The following is a 14166-nucleotide window of genomic DNA, read 5'->3' on the forward strand; positions in this document are numbered from 1 at the left end:
ATCTCCTCAGAACGTATAGCAGGATAAATCACCGCCACTGCCCTTGGTTCATTGGCCCACTCGTCGCAAACCTCACCTTATTGCTGTGGGCCGCCAAAATCCCTGCCGCTGGGTTGCTGCCTCAGGCTTGGGGCTGATAGCGACCGCGGTCCCCCACTGAGGAGATCCAGGGGTGAGGGGGGCGAGGTTGGCAAGCGGAGTAGTGGCGTTGTAAAGATGCAAAGGCGGAGTGGAGGCGGTGTTGCGGAAGCCTGTGCGAGCGCTGAGGAGGAAAGTGTCCGGAAGAAGGGGGCGGGATCGGAGGAGGCAGGGCCCGGGCTAACTTCCCTCCCTCTCTGAAGAGTGAGAGGGCGGGACGCGAAAGCCATCTAGAACGCCCGGGAGTGACACTGAAAGGCCCCAACTCAGACCAGCTGCTGGGAGGCTGCACGCGTTACAGGGCAGATGCTGACATCGTGGCAGCCTAATCGCGATGGTGGCAGGAAGTGGCTGAATAGTCTGGCTGGGACACAGAACTGACAAAAAACCCGGTAAGATCGCCGGAGTGCGTGTGGGGCCTCAGGTGGTGAAAAAGGGTCCCACTACTACCTCCAACACTTGACTGAGAACCGCTGGAAGTAGCGGGAAGAAGGGGAGGGGGAGTAATTGAGACAGCACTACTCCCTCACACAATTTCCCAAGGGAGGGACTTATTAGAAGAGGGAACTTAACCGGCAGGAAATGAAAGTTGACTGAAATTGCTGAGACTCTAAGGGCACTGCCAATGATTAAAAGACAACAGTCTGCTTGAACTTACTGCTTCTGAATGTACCCCTCCCAGAACAGTTAATTGCTCATTTGTCTGGTAAATCGATCTGATCTAGACCTGTGTCTCAATTAATGAAATCTAATGCTTGTGGCCTAGTTGTGGTGGTAAAATATAGTAGTACTGCCTAGAGCCTTCCTCTTTTACTGATATATTGCAGGGAGACATTAACTGAATTAAACTTTCACCGCTAGCCTGCTTTATAATGCTCTGACTAAGTAAGATTTGCCCGGGAAGTGAAATCTTGTCACAGTTTATGTTTACAACAGCAAGTAACCCAAATCAAATGTCTGAAATGTGAATTTGCCGCTCGTAATCAGGACTCTTTCGCCACTTCTGCCATTACCTGCGGGGGAAATCCTTGCTTGCCGACCTTGGGACTACGCTGATATGGGCTATCATCTGCAGCGCGGGACTGCGAGGACCAGGGTGCTCTGCGGCTCACGGACCTGCCGCACCTGTGTTCTCTTCCCACCCTCCTCCTGCTGGCGGATTAAAATGACTTGCGGCCCCCTCTTGGCGGGAGCCGCTCGTAGTCAGGACTCTTTTGCCACTTCTGCCATTGCCTGCAGGGGAAATCCTTGCTTGCTGACCTTGGGACTACGCTGATTTGGGCTATCATCTGCAGCGCGGGACTGCGAGGACCAGGGTGCTCTGCGGCTCACGGACCTGCCGTACCTGTGTTCTCTTCCCGCCCCTCCTCCTCTTCCCTATTTCAGGCCATTCCGTAATGCGCACGCGGGACACGCGCGGGCGGCCGCCGGGCTAAGCTTGGGCAAAGGGCGGGCCGTCTAAGGCTGTCCAAGGTCGGGCCGCCCCCCCCCCTCTTTCTTCTTGTATTCTGTTGATGATCTGTTGTACTACTCTATTCTTGCTAAGTACTTAATAAGATTTTGTATGACTATTGCCTACGCCGAAGTTCAAAGGAAGAAGTTATAATGTCTTTAAGATCTGGTAAGGAGAGACATGTAACTCTTACCTCCTCTGGTGGGGTGATTACTGGCACCCTAGATCAATTCTTTAAAAGGGCCACCACAATCATTGAAAAGGAGATTGCTTTTGCGGAGAAGCGCTTATTAACGGGGAAGCGTTCGTCCCTAGGTCGTATTGGTACTGTGGTCTCCCCCGTACCTTCAATCCCACCAGGTTGTGATACTAGCCTCCAGCCTGTTGAGATTGTCGAGGATGTGGGTAGCCCCATTGCCAATGACACGCACTCCAGTCCGGTCCCTAGTATTAATACTTTAGGAGTTTCAAATTCTCGTTTGGTTCATAGCTCCCCCCCGATTAGTCAGAACATGGGCACAACACCTACGAATAAGCCTAATAGTAGGAAAAGAAGGGGTGGTCCTCTAAAGGGTGCTCGGGACAAAATCCAAAAGAATGTTAGTATTTCAGAATCTCCACCTGTTGTTATCCGGCCCTCTAGCCCGCTCACGGTTCCAACAGAGGTTATCCACCTTTCCCCACCAGGTGTATTTGATGATGGAGGATTTCTGGGTAAAATTGAAATTCTGGTGAAATCGTTGATGCTACCTCTTTTAGAGAGAACAAGAATGATTAACTCTAAACTTGATCAGATCGAGAAACAGGTTACAGATAATACTCACTCATTGGATGCCCTGGTAAGAAAGATAGATAGTACCAGGGCTCCAGACAATACTAATACTGATCAGGGTCTAGGTAATAGACCTAGGATGGCTCTTCAGGTCTCTAGCACCAATTCTTTCAGTAAGTCGGATCGATCATGCCCGAAGAAACAGCCAGTTGGCAAAAAAGTCCCGGACATAATCGGGACAAGGGGGAGTGGGACGGAGGCTGTGCCTAAGCCACAGCCTCCAAAGAGTGCCCCAAACACAGGGAAAAAGAGTAATAATCAACCCCTGCAGGCGAGGGAGGTCCGTAAAGATAGTCTCCCTTGTATTAATCTTCCCCCAGAGTCTGTACCATACTCAATAATATTGGTGGGAGTACGAGCTTTAGGGGGTGAGAAAGTCGAGTCACATGGGGATTTGAAAAACAAGGTGATCCACTGGCTTAATAGAAATAGAACTCTTCCCCCTTCTTCGAATACAGAGATCTTGGGAGTAAGAAGGGTGAACTGGGTGGGCAACAGTCCTAAGGACTTAGAGGGGGATTGTATTGTAGTGAATTTTAGGGACCCCTGGGTGGTAGATTACATCAGAAGAGCGCCTAGGTATGGAAGAGAAGGAGATATTCAATCCCTGAGTCTTGACTACTTTTATCCAGGGACAAAATATGTCCGTCAAACTCAATTTCCTAATTATGGCCGGGGAGGACCCCATGGTGCACCTACCTTTTTTCGGGCGGTGCATCATCCTTTTCTCCCCGTGTTTAATAGATTTGACCCTCTTGTAGATCTAGAGGGTGTGGATTGACTTCCCATAGTACCTGATGGAAATGTCACACCCATGCAACCCGGCAGCTTACATGTAGAGATGAGTTCGCATGGGGAGAATGCCCTCGTGGCTAACAGCGCTGCGGAGTTGCTGGGTGATGAATCCCCTCAGTGGGATGAAAGTACACTAGTTTGTAACACAGTCACACTTCAGTTGGCTAGCCAGGAAGTCCCCCTTAAAATAGTATCGTGGAACATCGCAGGGCTAAAGAGTAGGGTAATTATTGGGGAGTGGGTTGAATTTGTGGATACTCAAGATATCCTACTGTTCCAGGAGACCAGGGCTATAGACCCCATATATCGCCTAGGTTATCTTAATTTTCACAAACCCGCTACCAGGACGGGTAAGGGTAGAGCATCAGGTGGACTGACTATCTGGGTAAGACAGTCACTTAAATACAGGTCCATAGAGGTGACTGTGTCCAACCCAGATATCCTTGGAATAAAACTCATTAGTCCTGACCACCGAGAAATCAATATTGTTAATGTTTATGTTCGTGGCTTACCCGGTGGTCGGAGTCCGGTGTCTATTATAAAAGAGCTTGATTCCCTACTTGGCTTGTTAGGGAGGGATAAGTTTGTAATTATAGCCGGGGACCTTAACTGTACCATAGAGCCCCAAGCAGGCAGTGGCGAGGACTTTGCTGTAGAAGAGGATATGCTCTGGAATGTTCCCCCCTTGCTTTAAAACCCATCAAAAAAGCGACAGAGGCGACACTCCATTGGTTAGGTTTTTGTCTTGAATGGGGGCTGTGAGCAGTAAATGGCCGATCAATTTCAGATAAAACGGGTAGGGTCACATTCGACAATGGAGTTAGAACAAGCAGAATTGATTGCTTTCTTATAAAAATAGAGTACTGGTCATCTCTGTTGGATATGTTTGTTCTTCCTCGTCCGGAGAGTGATCATAACCCCTTGGTTCTTAGTTTGAAGCTTGAAAATAGACCAATTGAAAGTAGCCCCACCGAGTGTGCCACTGCTGAAGCCATATTAACAAATGACAGGCGGAGGGTAAGATGGAATATGATAGTGGAAGACCCTGTAGTTCTTGATAAGATCTCCAACTTAGTCTCGAATACTCTGCACGCCATGCAGGCATTGGCTGACCCTTTGGTTAATAATTTGGCGCAAATAAGTGTATTACATGAACATCTATTTAGTTCTCTGAAGGCCCTCTTCTCTAAAAAAAAAAAACACAAAGCCCTTGGCCACCTCGGCCGCGAAACCAGGACACAGATAGTACAACAAAAAGTGCCGGGAGGCTCAAAGTGCCCTGATTATTGCCCTAAAGACTCGTGTAAGTGTAGATATCAGGAAGGCAAGGCAGACGTATAAAAAGATTCAGAACGAGGCAAAAAGGGATTGGGAAGATTTGTATTGGTCGGACCTATATGAGGCAAGCTTGTCTAATAACCAGACTAAGTTTTGGCAGATTGTAAAGTGGGGGAGGAGTAACGATTTGCAAACCCCTTCCAATCACGTAGCCGAAGCGGATTGGGTAGTTTATTTCGAATCCCAGTTTAAGGGTACTGAAACAGTGGGTAGTGGTGTACCGGAATCAATCCCCGCACAGCCTGGGCCGTGGTGCCTCCCCCCCCCCCCGTAGCATTTGAGTGCAAAGATACAGAGAATGCACTGGGTCTTACTAAAGTTGGTACGGCCCCAGGAATGGATTGTATTCCGGTTGATTTATTTGAATATGCCCCTGGGTTGTGGGTGCCATACATTACAATACTTGCAAATGCAATCGCAAACGGGGCTCCAATTCCGGACTCTTGGTTGGGAGCTGAAATTCTTCCCATATTTAAAAAGGGGGATCATTCGGTCCCGGGGAACTACCGTCCAATTAGCCTGATAGACGCAATCCCAAAAAATCATATCTGGGATGGTGTTGACTAAAATTCAGGTCTGGATGGATAGTGAGAACATCTTATCCCCCATGCAGGCCGGTTTTAGATCCTGTGTCAGCATGATCGACCAGGTGTTCAGATTTATTCTTATTTTTTGGAAGGTGGTGTCCCTGGGTGGTGGAACGATCTACGCAGCGTTTGTAGACCTAAAGTCTAGACTAGATCATTGTCCCCAGAGTTAAGTTATGGGAGGCTTTGAGAATTATGGGTGTGCCTAGTGACCTACTGGATCTGTTTATAAGACTGCTTTAAGCAAACTATGCACAAGTTAGATGGGGGAAGCAGGGGCAGGTCACCCAGAGATTTCCGGTTACACATGGTGTACGCCAGGGGTGTGTCCTAGCCCGACTCTGTTTTTATTATTTATTAACAGAGTAGTGCAGTTTTTTGCGGACACACCGACAGACGCCCCTTCTCTGGGCGGCACTAAGTTTCCCCTCCTTATTTTTGCCGACGATACCCTTATCCTCTCCAAAACCCAAATGGGTCTGCAAATAGCACTGAATAAATTTCAGGAATTCTGTAAGATGAATGACCTACAGGTCAATGTGAGTAAAACCAAATGTATGGTGCTATCAAAAAATAGGTCCCAGGCGGGTTATGTCACAATGAATGATACTCGATTGGAGCAGGTGGAAACAATGACTTACCTGGGGGTAATCCTTGAGAATAGGGCCAGGTGGAAAGCACAGATCGATGGACTCTCCCTGAAGTTTGCCCATCTGACAGGGTGTCTCATTAAGGAACAGAGAACCTCAATAACTTAAAGAATCGGTCCTGCACTTAAAATCTACAATGCTAAAATACATTCAGCAATATTGTACGATGCGGACCTTTGGGGTCATTCGGATCTGCCCTCCCTAGTAAGAGTGCAAAACAAATTTCTGCGCTCCCTGGTTGGTTTGCCCCAGTCTACTCCCATGAAACCTTTGTTATTGGATCTAGGATGTCAACCAATTGATGAAGCCGCACGCTTTAGGACTATTGCCCTATGGAGGAGGATTTGGTCAACTCCAGAACTCGCATCTTTTGCAAATGAAATTCAAGATGTTAGATTGATAGTAGGTTCTGGTAACCTCCCATGGTTCAAGTCTGTTAAATTCTTGCTAGAGAAAATGGGCTTAAGTCAGTTGTGGTTGAACCCTGGTGGTAATGTATTCCCGCCAAAAAAGGTATTTAAAGATCTATATTGGGCGGCCCAAAGGAACCAACTTGTGGCTCAGTCTGATCTAATTTCCCTGACTGGTAGGTTCCTGAATCACAAGCTTGATCCCTTGTTTGAAATCTATTGGGATGTTATTACCAAGAGTGTTGAGAGGAAATTGTACCACCATTTCAGGGTTAGGACGATACCATTGAGATCCTTTACAAAGAAATGGGGTACTCTGACCATGGCCACTTGCCCATGGTGTAGCGACCAAATAGAGTCAGTTGATCATGTTTTTTTTGTCTGCCCCGCTTACTTAGCCCCCCGGAGAAAATGGCTAAAACCAATTTGTAAAAACCTGAGAACTCGGTTGGAAAAAGAGGCTATTTGGCGGCTGAGGACAATAACTTCAGCTCCACTGGCTATTGCGGTCGCTAAATTTTTGGGATGGAGCTGGGTTATCAGAGCGAGGCACCTTATATCCACATGTTGATAACTATTTGATGTTTTTTATATTCAATGTATTTCTTGGGACGTCTTTAAATGCTTATTTAATCTTGTTTTATGCATATTAATTATTTGGCCATTTAGTATTACAGTGTAATGGTGTAACCATGTATAGGAAAGAGATCCGATTGGGTCTAATGGCCAAACCAAGATTTTAATATCTGTTTTTTTTTTAATTCACTTATCTGATTCTCTCTGATAAATTGCTGTAAATAGAAGATGATAGTGTTTTAGCCTGTCTTTTATGATGAATATATTGAAATAAAGACGTTTGAACTGAATTTATTATTGGTGATACAACTGAGAAACAAACATAAAGGAAATATAAAGCTTTTCTAACTACCGTGTGGTGTCATTTTTAAGTGAAAGTACGCTGTGCTACTGTATTGAGTGTGACGCAAGCACAACACAATTGCCTTGGAGTTAGGCCTTACCACTCTGTGCTAAGCTACCCTAGGTGGGCCGTAGACCCCGGGTCCAGCACCAACGTCATGATATTTTACTAAGTCTTTATGTCTTTACTTAAATCATAATTTCTCTTTGAAAGGTTTTGGTGTTTGACACGTATTAGTATTTGACTCACAAAATTATTGCATAGATAAAGGTTTTAAAACTCTCTGAGTCTGTGGTCATTCAAATAAAAGGTAAATGTCATTTATGCCTATTATGCTAACAACCTGATCTATCAACCAGATGAAATTGAGAACTAAGGTGATAATGTATTGGTAAGAATTGCTTTACAGATATAATTCACTAGAAGGTAAAAAGAAGCCCTGATCGCCAGCGCAAGTTTGCCAGCTTATTGCATGAATATTTAATGGGCCCAGGTGAGTATGGTGTTTTAGAGATAAACCCTAGCTGGTAATCCCACTGCATCAGTAGAAGCAGGCAGCTGCAAACCAACCCAGCAAAGCAGCACACAGCAAAGGGACAGTACTCCTCCTCACAGCTCATCAGCCCTTCTCCTTGGCAGAGGGTTCTTGTTGGAATTGGCCCTTGTTGCAGGGCCATCCCTGAACTTTTTGCGTTCCTCCTGTATTTTGTTTGACCTGTTTTGCTGGTTTTATCACTCTGGGCACTTTACCACTGCTGATCTGTGCTAAAGTGCGTATGCTCTCCCTATTGTAAATTGATGTATGGATTAGTGACTCCATGATTGGCTGATTTGGTTTACTTGTCAGACCCTAGTACAGTGCACTGAGTGTGCCCAGGGCTTGTAAACCAAATGCTGCTGGTGGGCTTGCAGCACTGGTTGTGCCACCCAAGAAGCAGCCTATAAAAGTGTCTCCGGTCTGCCATTGCAGAGCCTGTGTGCAGTCTGGTACTACCATGTTGACTGGGCAAGTGCACCCACGTGCCAGTCCCTAAACCTTCCATTTTCTTCATATCAGACGCCCCTATGGTAGGCCCAAGGGCAGGGTGCATTGTAAGTATAAGGTAGGACATGCCCCGGTGTGTGTGGCATGTCCTAATAGTGAATTATAGCCATTTTCGTTTTTCACTATTGCCAGGCTAACTGTTCTCCATAGGCCAGAATGCAGTTAGATTATTACATTTTATAATCCCAACGGACTCGGGGAACATGGTATAATTTCGAGTTTAGTATGCCTGAACTCAGAAGGATAAAATACATCTTTTAGTGAAGTTGATTTTAACATTCTGTGTTTGAAGATACCACTTTTAGAAAGTAGTTATTTTTTTGTCCAACTATCCAAGCCTGCCTCTGCTAGGTTGTGTATTCCTTGCCTGGAGTTTGAGTGACAGGACTGGGGGATTCCAGGAGACAGGGTGGGTCCGCCCAGTGGTGAAGAGAGAGATTTGCATCTAGATGGGAGGGAGGAGTTGCACCTGGGACCTGAATAGGACTAGGCCTGCCCTCCACAATGCTGGCTTCACCTCCTGTGGGGCGTCTGATTCTGCCCTGCACTGTGAAAGGAAAGGAGTCATGTAAACAGAGTGCTCCAGCACTGGTTTGGACTAGGCAAAGGCCCCTCTGCCCTCAGAGGACAAAGGATTTGGGGGGATAAGTATTGGGGCCCTGATCCCAAGAATGTAGATCACTTTTGGACAACAAGATGAAACCTTTGCAGAGGAGAGGAACCTGAAGAAACTGAGGAGAGACTATCCCTAAGCTGAAGTGCTGCTTTGGGGATTTGCCTGCAGTGGTTGCCTGACTACCAAAGAAAGGAGAAAGGACTTTGTGTGCTTTATTTAACTTGTAAGGATCTCCAAGGGCTTGAGAGAAGATCTTGCCTCCTGCTGAAGTCTCAGGGACAACAGACTTCAACCCCCTGCTCCCCAAGAGTTCTTTGGAAGTGCCTGCTGCTGTAGCTGGAAGCGCAACTCAAGAGGAAGAAGCTTGTCGCCGTCGCATCGTGGATGTCGCAACTGTAGCTGTCGCATTGCACTGCATCTCAAGAAACGTCCCACAACCCCGAAGAAGCGTGTCGCCATTGCAGCCGCTGCATCATGGATGTCGCTTGTAGCTGTCGCATTGCACCGCATCAAGAGAAGCGTCTCGCAACGAGGAAGAAGCGTGTCGCCGTCGCAGCGTGGATGTCGCCACTGTAGCTGTCGCATTGCACTGCATCAAGAAAAGTGCCTCGCATCCACGGAGAAGTGTGCCACCGTCGGAGCTGCTGTCGTCGCAGCACAGAACAAGGGTGTCGCATCGAGCAGAAGCTTCTCGCATCGTCGGAGAAGAGTGTTGCTGCCAAAGCCGCTGTCATCGCATCACGGAACAAGGGTGTTGCCGCTGTAGCATCGAGTCAAGACTTCTATCAACATCGTTGAAGCGTGCCGCATCAGGTTAAACTTCACGTCCATTTCTTTGCACCGGATCTTTGCCGCATCTCCATCTCTGCAACACTTTCGTTGTGGAAGCGTGACGCATCGTAAGGTACATTGACTCAAAGTGTCGCATTTTTAAGATCTAAAGATAACTAAGCTAAACCTACCCTTTTAAGTACAGTATTGTGGATGTTTGTCATTTGTGGTCTTGTGACAACTCTATATGAAGAATACTTATTTTTTTTTATAAACCCTGTGTGGTGTCCATCTGTAGCGTTGTCACTTGATTACTGTAAATGTTCACAAATGCTTTACACACTGCCTCTGAGATAAGCCTGTCTGCTAGTGCCAAACTACCAAGGAGGTGAGCAGGGGATGTTTTAGGAGTGTACCTCCTTACCCTGCCTAGAGGCAAGGGTCCCTATTTGTCACAAGTACGTACCTGTGCCAACTAGAGACCCCCAAATCTAACAGTCCTCTTGACCCAGAAGTAATCTAAAGTACTGGGGTTTTAGGTCTAATACTTATATTCCTTTTTCCCTTTGAAGTCTTTGTAAGGCAGTCTCTCTTGCGCAGTAAAAAACAGTTCTGCCTTCACTGGTGCAGCCACACTACAGGGGGTGGAGAAAGAATTGTGCAAGGCAGCCACAGCCTATTCAGGTGTCCATCCCAAATCCTCCCACCTCTCTAGCTCAGGAAGACCCATCAGCATATCAGGGCACACCTCAGCTCCCTTTGTGGGAGTGGCTGGAGTGAATGCACAAACAGCCCTTGTCAGTCTAAAACCAGACAGTGAATCCACAAGCAGGCAGAGGCATACAGAAGGGTAAAGCTAGAAAATGGCCACTTTCTAATAGTGGCATTTTCAAACACAATTTAAAAACCACTTTACTAAAAGATGCATTTTTAAATCCAGAGCTCGGAGCCTAAATTCCAAATTTCTAGCTGTTCCCAGTTGAAAGTAACAAGGCTGTTCCAATGATACCCTATGGGAGAGCCAAGTCCTTGCAATAGGGAAAAACGAAATTGGCAGTATTTCACGATCAGGCCATGCAACACATATCAGTACATGTCCTACCCTTCAGATACACTGTACCCTGTCCATGGAGGTACCATGGTCCTGCTTTAAAGGTGACTTACATGTAAGAAAAGGGAAGGTTAGGGCATGGCAAGTGGGTGCACTTGCCAGGTCGACATGGCAGTTAAAAACAGAGCGTGCAGACACTGCAGTGGCAAATCTGAGACATTTGAAAGGCTACTGGTGTGGGTGGTAACATCAGTGTTACAGGCCCACTAGTAGCATTTGATTTACAGGTCCTGGGCACACACAGTGCACTTTACTAGAAACCTACCAGTAAATCAAATATGCCAATCATGGATAACCAATCATAATTTACTCAGAGAGCATATGCAGCTTAGCACTGATCAGCAGTGGTTAAGTGCCCAGAGACTTAAGCAAACAAAAACAGGTCAGAAACATAGGAGGCAAAAGGTTTAGGGATAAGGCTGCCAAGAGGGCGAGGTCCAAGACACTAAGATACAATCTGCGGTTAGGGACAGCAGGAACGCCGTGCGGGGTAGGAGGACTGCTTTCAGCTCCAAGAGGTTGATGTGGTGTGTGTCCATAGGCCCTAAACATGTAGATGTCGTAGGTGGTCAACCTACCCCACTAATGAGACACCCATTACAAATATCTAGGTAGGTAGATCTTGCAGAAACAGAACTACTTGAATTAGATTGTTTGTTTTGCACTGTAGTACAGTGGTTCCCAAACTTTTGACTCCTGAGGACCCCCATTGAGTCACCACTGGAATACGGGGACCCCCAAGCAATTTGTATGAGTTAAATTTCAAATATTAAAACAGTAATTAAAAAAAAAAACACACGTGTGCACACAAAACAAATACTCCAATTACTAAGGATTTTGGGGCCAGATGTACGACCATTTCATTTAGCGCCTCGCAATTGGCGACACATTGCGAGTGGCTAATTGCGAGTCGCTAAATGAAATGTACAACAGTGTGTTTAACACTGTTTGGGATTCCCAATGGGGTCGCAAATTGCAAGGCTCATTAATATTAATGAGTCTCCCGCAATTTGTGAGCCCATTGGGAATGTCAGCCCTACCAGGGATGGTGACCTTCCAGGCTCAGCAGATCACCATGTCTGGGACTGCTTTTAAATAAAGCAGTTTTCTTTTTAAAAATGCAGCTCGTTTTCCATGCATTTAAAAGAAAAGAAAATGAAACGTTTTTGATTCATTTTTTAAGGGCAGGCAGTGGTCCCTGGGACCACTGCCTGCCCTTAAAATATAATTTAGCATGCATTTGCAAAGGGGAAGGGGGTCCCTGGGGACCCCTTCCCATTTGCGAATGCATTACCATCTACTTGTAGTAGGTGGTATTTGCGAGTGTTTTGCGTCTGCAATTGCAGTCGCAAAAAATGTGTACATGGTTTTGAGATTCGCTATTTGTAAGGGAGTACCCCTTCCAAATAGCAAGTTGCAAAACCTATTTAGCGAGTCGCAAAAAAATTGCGACTCACGAAATAGTCTATGTACATGGGCCAATAGGTTTTTGCATGCTCAAGCGGGTTTGCGAATCCGTTTGCGCTTATAAAAACGGGTCGTACATCTGGCCCTTAGTATTTTATATTGAAGGAATAGCCCCTCTGTCACATGTATTTCATTTGTTTTATAGCATCTCTCATACCATTGTAGGATGTCAGAGCACTTTACATCACACATATATAGAGACAATGAATCATACATGTAAATCAGTGTATAGAAAATGTTATAAAAGGTAAAGGGGACTACAAGGTGTAGTATTCACATGTCGTTCATATTGGTAGGCATGTTTAAATAGTGCTTAGTCTGGAAAAGCACAAACTCAGGTTTCAGAACACAACACAGTGGCTAGCACTGACTTTAGCATTAACAATGTATTTCCATCCAAATAAATCTTTTAAGCAGCATCAGGATAATGAATGACTGGGAAAAACATGTTACTAACTGATACCATGCAGTTTGCAAGCAGCTCTTTGATGACGGTTTATAGGTCCCTCTGCAAGATTACGATTGTCATTTGTGAAGTGCACAGTAAAAAAATAATCTCTGTGACAAAAGCAGTAACCACAGACCTATGCACATAACATACTGCTTTTTAAAATGCAGGTTACACTTTCTTTGCAGTATGCACATTAACCCTCTGTGCTACATTAGGTAAGTTATAGCTGCCACGGAAAAAAACTCTCATCTCTCTCCAGCAGTTACATAAATCACTGGCATTTTCTTGACACTTTTAGTGTTGCTCGAAAGCTGCTAATTATACAAGAAACTTTTCTGTGTTTATAAAACTGCTCCCTACGGACCCCCTGGGAATGTGTCACGGACCCCTGGGGGTCCGCGGACCCCAGTTTGGGAAACACTGCTGTAGTACATGAGCCACTTTAGTGGTCTGATGATCTTTGATGACCCTCGATCACCACCATTGTGTACTGATTTTAGTGTGCTAGGTTACTGTAGCCTTAATGTAGGATGGTCTTGCATTACAATAATCTTGCCAAAGAATAGAAGGTGTGGGATGTCGAGGTGCAGTGTTGTTGGTGATGGTGCACACATGTGCTCCATAGGGGATACTGCGGGATTAAGTGCATAGTGTTATTTGAGTTAGGTGAATTATGACTTTAGCCTATTGGCTTTGACAGGGTATAATATCATTCTGCTTTCCAAGTAGTAGAGGCCTATGCTTGAGCAACTCCATATTCTAAACTGCAGCCATCTTCTGAGCCTCTGTAGGTGAGAGGTGATATTTGAGATTACATGTGTTGTTCACCGGCAGTGAACCAGAGCAGACCAGTTCTTATCAGGAGGAATGTGCCTTCTTCGCATTGGCGCCAGAACAGAAGCTTGGCCAGCTGCTGTTGGGTGCTTGGTGTGGAAAAGTACAGGAATCTTGTGAGAAAGGTAGGCGGGTTCTTCCAGAAGCTTCGATAGAGGAGAGAGTTCTATATTAGAGAAAGGGGGGTCCGAGAGAGGCTCAGATTCAGAGAGTTTCTGAGATTGAGATTCAGAGATGCAGGCAGAGAGAGTTTCTGAGAGGCAGAGAGCTTCTGAGATGCTGAGAGATTCTGATATGCTGAGCTGAGATGCTGGTCTGGTTTTTTGGCGGTCTGATGATACATCACATTGCAGACGTGCAGACGTGTGTGTGCCACAGAGAGTCCGGACACAACCAGAGAGAGAGGGAAAGAGAGACGGACCCTTCTTCAGATGACAAGACGCCTAAGATTATGGTGAGGTGTTCGATGTATATCTAACTTTATCTAACTATGCTTTTATTTTCAGGCTCTATGTATATCTATGATTGCTGCTAATTTTTACTGTGATGTTTAGTTATTTCTTTCTTTTGTCATCCTATTATCATGTAATAAAGAAACCCTAGAGCATATCATTTGTTGGTATTCCTTGTGAGGGATGGTTGAGACCCCTTTTTTACCAAGTACTTACAGAGGGATGGGCGATTCCCCTCTAATGGGTAATTGTTGATACGGAAGGGAAATGCCTCCCATCAGGGATGTCTAAATTACA

The sequence above is a fragment of the Lissotriton helveticus genome, chromosome 2_1 (assembly GCF_964261635.1).
Source record: "Lissotriton helveticus chromosome 2_1, aLisHel1.1, whole genome shotgun sequence".
NCBI classification, from domain to species: domain Eukaryota; kingdom Metazoa; phylum Chordata; class Amphibia; order Caudata; family Salamandridae; genus Lissotriton; species Lissotriton helveticus.